This window comes from Lipotes vexillifer, unplaced genomic scaffold (genome assembly GCF_000442215.2).
Source record: "Lipotes vexillifer unplaced genomic scaffold, Lipotes_vexillifer_v1.1 scaffold986, whole genome shotgun sequence".
In the NCBI taxonomy this organism is placed as follows: Eukaryota; Metazoa; Chordata; class Mammalia; order Artiodactyla; family Lipotidae; genus Lipotes; species Lipotes vexillifer.
This window is the reverse complement of record NW_006784900.1, coordinates 232,164-237,807: the sequence shown is the minus strand read 5'-3', so window position 1 is coordinate 237,807 and position 5,644 is coordinate 232,164.

The window sequence follows — 5,644 nt, the reverse complement described above, 5'->3', positions numbered from 1 at the left end:
AAAATCTTAGAGGAAAACATAGGCAAAACACTCTTTGACATAATCACAGCTATAGTTTTTGGATCCATCTCCTAGAGTAATGGCAATAAAAGCAAAAATAAACAAGGGGGATGAATTGGGAGACTGGGATTGACATATACACATATATACAATAATATGTATAAGACAGATAACTAATGAGAACCTGCTGTATAGCACAGGGACTCCACTTCGCTGTACAGTAGAAACGTACACAACATTGTAAGACAACTATACCCCAATTAAAAAAAAAAAAGTGGGACCTAATTAAACTTAATTTTTTCCTTTGCATAGCAAAGGAAACCAAAAGAAAGACAGCCTATGGGATGGGAGAAAATATTTGCAAACAGTGCGGCTGACAAGGGATTATTTTCCAAAATACACAAATAGCTCATACGGTTCAATATCAGAAAAACAAACAACCCAGTCAAAACGTGGGCAGAAGACCTAAATAGACATTTCTTTAAAGAATACATACAGATGGACAAGAGGCACATGAAAAGATGCTCAAGATCCCTAATTATGGGGCTTCCCTGGTGGCGCAGAGATTACGAAGCCACCTGCCAATGCAGGAGACACAGGTTCGAGCCCTGGTCCGGGAAGATCCCACGTGCTGCCAAGCAACTAAGCCCATGTGCCACAACTACTGAGCCTGTGCTCTAGAGCCTGCAAGCCACAACTACTGAAGCCCACGTACCACAACCACTGAAGCCCGCAAGCCTAGAGCCCATGCTCTGCAACAAGAAGCCACCACAATGAGAAGCCCGCGCACCACAACGAAGAGTAGCCCCCACTCGCCACAACTAGAGAAAGCCCACGCACAGCAATGAAGACCCAACTGCAGCCAAAAAATAAATAAATAAAATTAATTAATTAAAAATTAAAGAGTAAATTTTAAAAAGATTGCTAAGGCTTCCCTGATGGCTCAGTGGTTGAGAGTCCGCCTGCCGATGCAGGGGACACGGGTTCGTGCCCCGGTCCGGGAAGATCCCGCATGCCGCGGAGCAGCTGGGCCCATGAGCCATGGCCGCTGAGCCTGCGCGTCTGGAGCCTGTGCTCCGCAACGGGAGAGGCCACAACAGTGAGAGGCCCGCGTACCGCAAAAAAAAATAATAATAAAAAAGATTGCTAATTATTAGGGAAACACATCAAAACTACAATGAGGTATAACCTCACACCAGTCAGAATGGCCATCATCAAAAATTCTACAAACAATAAATGCTGGAGAGGGTGTGGAGAAAAGGGAACCCTCTTGCACTGTTGGTGGGAATGTAAATTGATACAGCCACTATGGAGAACAGTATGAAGGTTCCTTAAAAAACTAAAAATAGAACTACCACATTATCCTGCCATCCTACTCCTGAGCATATATCCAGAGAAAACCATAATTCAAAAAGATACATGCACCCAATGTTCATTGCAGCACTATTTACAATAGCCAAGACTTGGAATTGAACTAAATGTTCATCAACAGATGAATGGATAAAGAAGATATGATATATCCATACAATGGAATATTACTCAGTGATAAAAAAAAGAATGAAATAATGCCATTTGCAGCAGATAACCTAGAGATTATCAAACGAAGTGAAGTAAGTCAGACAGAGAAAGACAAATATCACATGATGTCACTTATATATGGAATCTAAACGAATGATACAAATGAACTTATTTACAAAACAGAAATAGATTCACAGACATAGAAAATCAACTTATGGCTACCAAAGGAGAAAGGGAGGGGAGGGATAAATTAGGAGACTGGGACTAACAGATACAGACTACTATATATAAAATAGATAATCAACAAGGACCTACTGTATAGCACAGGGAACTCTGCTCAATATCTTGTAACAACCTATAATGGAAAAGAATCTGGAAAAGGTATACATATATACATATGTGTACCATATATATATATCTTTGCTGTATACCAGAAACTAACACAATGTTGTAAATCAACCATATTTCAAATTTTTTTTTTTTTTTTTTTTACCTTTCTGTTCCTTCTCTGGTGAGTGTGCAGTTACCCCTTACTTACAGGAAATAGCCTAGCACTTCACCGTTCCAACTTTGATCTACTAACTGGCTGATTCAGCATCATCTGGGAGCATGTTCATTATACAGAATTACAGGCCCCACTCCAGATCACAGAATCAAAACCTGCATTTTAATAAGATTCATGTGCACGTTAATGCTCGAGAAACTCTGATGTAGTGTGCTGTGATTAGACTCACTCTTTAAGGGCATGGTGGATGATTTGGGAGGACTACATATTAACCAACACTTGAGAAGGAATATTTTTGCCATGTTAACCATAGCAAATACCTGCTGTATACAGTGCAGAGAAGAATGAGGCATGGTTATTTGGATAAGTACGGAAGAAATTACTGTCCCATTTTTTTTTTTTTTTGTGATACGCGGACCTCTCACTGTTGTGGCCTCTCCCGTTGCGGAGCACGGGCTCCAGACGCGCAGGCTCAGCAGCCATGGCTCACGGGTCCAGCGGCTCCGCAGCATGTGGGATCTTCCCGGATCGGGGCACGAACCCGTGTCCCCTGCATTGGCAGGCGGACTCTCAACCACTGCGCCACCAGGGAAGCCCATATTTCAATTTTTAAAAGAAGAATAAAAAATAAATTATACTATGAAATGGTCTGTGCCAGGCTTCAGGAACACTAAACTAAATAAGAAACAAACTCTTCTTTCAGGGGCTCAGAGGCTAGCAAGGGAGATACATGGATACTGAACTAAATATAATAGAAATTAGAATAACAGCTAGTATGATGAAAACAAAGAAATTATCATGGGGGCAAAGAAAAGTGGAGAACTGAATTTTTTTCTGGGAGACTAGAGGATAGCAACAGCTAACTCATATAGTATTTACTATGCATCCTTTGTCCTTTAATTCCCACATCAACCATGTGAGTGGGTGCTGTCATTCTACACATTTCACAGGTGAGGAAACCGAGGCTTTGATTCCAGAGAGACTGGTTCCAGAGTCCACATTCTTAATCACTAGTTGCTATTCCTCTCTGAGAAGTGCCGAATCAATCTGGGCCTCAGAAGACAAATAGAATCACCCCAGAAAGAGAAAGCTATTTTAGGTAGAGAGGGCAGTACCAACTACAACCCAGTGTGAACCATGACGATACAGACGTACTGGATGCTTGAAATAGGACAAGAATTTGCTATGAGTATGGGGAATGGAGGGAAAGGAGGCTGAAATGGGGGCCAGGGTGTGATTGGCCTTGAATGACCTGCTAAAGAGTTTGCACTATAACCTTCAGGCAAAAGGGAACCACTAAAGGTTTTTGAGCAGAAGAATAACATATCAGATTTGTGTTTTCGAAAGAGAATGAGAAAGACTACCTGCCTAAAGTGAAACGAACACTCGGCAAATTTCATGCGAATCCATTCTCAAAAGACCATTTGATTCACAGATATTGCACTAAAACCACATTAAATCAGTAGGTCTGGGACAAACTACACTGTAAATTTAGTTCAGTCTCAGAACGTTTTATTCTCTGGTCACCTGAGTCTTGTATTCATTCTGTTACTTCCACCTATTTCTCCACACTTTTACCAAATAGAAAATTACAGAAAACCACTATTGGAAAAGAGAGAAGCAAAGTGACCCTCCTCCAGGCCCTACCTGAATTTAGTTCAGACCGGGTCCAAGATTTTTTTCCCATTGGCTTAAAATGAGAACTCCCAAGATAACACTTCTACCTTTGTCTCTTGTCAAAGTGATTTTTTTTTACCTCCTCATACATTCAACTTAGATGATAAGCTCAAGATCTGAAAAATCAACCAGTAATTAAGTCCAGACATGTTTCTGGCTTTATGAGGGCACATCTGACACCACTGTGTCAAGAGGAAAAGTACAGCCTTTGCCTCACGTGCTTTGACAGGAAGTGTTAGAAAATTCTATAAGGAACAGTACTCTTCTAGGTGAAAACAATCGTGGGAAACTATTAACGAGTCACAGGCTATAGTTCACACCTTCCAAGGGAGGCCCAGAGACACCTTATATGCACTTTCCTTGGGCTTTCTTAAGCGGGTACAGACAGATCAAGTGTCACTCTAAAGCAAGGACAAGACATTAGCAGGAAAATCAAATGCTTAGACAGCCTTGGAGCCTTAAATATAAAAACTTGAAGTCCCTGGAGGGAATCTTATGGGGGAAAAGAGAGAAATCAGACCAAATACTTAGAAGTCTTGGTTTGTATTCTCAGTTCTGCCACTAACTCACTGTGTCATCTCAACCAATCTCCTCAATTCTCTGTTTTGAAAAATGGTACGATGCAACCTACTGATGCCCTGCTCCCATACATATCAATATATTCAAGAAGCATTTATGGAGAACCTTCTATGGCCCTATAGCCACACCAGCCGGTAGCAGAGACAGGGCTACCTCTCACATCTCACGGTTTCAATCCCAGAAAACCCTCACCATCAGTGCTGCTCACATTTGCCTCCTGATACCCGGAGACATTGTTAGACATACCAATAGCTCCTCATTCCAGTGAAATTCTCATTTAATCAATCTGGAGCGGACCCTACCCATCTGCTTTTGTTTTAGCTGGGGGCCCAAGGCATTTATAACCTCAATTTGAGAAAGAGAACATTATATCCTGCTAAACTCTACAAGGAAACAATATTTCTCTCAGTTTTTTACTCTCTTTCTACCTGTTAAAATAGGTAAAATATTTGAAAGACATTTTTGATGGATATAATGTTCCCTACCCAAACTATCAACACATTTAAGAGTACTAACACTAATTTCAATTAGAACCAGTAAATATGATTTCCTTTACAATTTTCTAAACACTGCAGACTAACCTCTATTTTCTAAACATAAGTCTACCTGTATTTTGCTGGGCATCCCCAGAAAAATGAAATAAAGTCTATCTCAATTTGTCCAGTAAATGAGAATTAAATACCAAAAATTGTTCATTTGCATACTGTCACCCCCACTAAGATCATATTCTCTTTAAACACAGGGCTTTATCTTTCACATCTGATCATATCTTAGAGCGGTGCATACTAGATGGCTAGATAAATAAAGAGATGGATGCTGGGTGAATGACAGATGGGTGGATGGGTGGGTAGATGGATACACAGATTTTTTAAATGAGTAAATCTGTGATTTAGTGAACTTTGCCCCCTGATAACCATTAGAAATTGTTTCCAGAGTTAGAAATATATTCACAAGGATTCAGCAAAAATTGCCTAATTTTAATTGTTTAATAAACTAGAAAAGTGAAAACAAGGTGACGTCACTACAGAGGAACATTTTAATATCTCTTGCACTCCCTCCTCTCCCCAAAAGCCCTGCAACTAGTTGACTTACCAGGACTACCCACGTGCAATAGAAAGATTTGCGCCACCAACACATTACTCACCCCTCTCCACAATCGAGGTGACACACGTGGTCCCCTAAATGTTCCACCGGGAGGTATTTTGGGGGCAGCTAACTAAGAGGGGGGCTGCCAGAGCTGATGGAGGAGGTGAGACACATGAGGTCACAGAGCCACTGCCTCTCCCTTTCAAAAGAAACCAGTCTGCTCTATTTATTTCAGAATCCAGAGGAAGTTGACAGAGTGTGACAGCAGCACAGCACAAT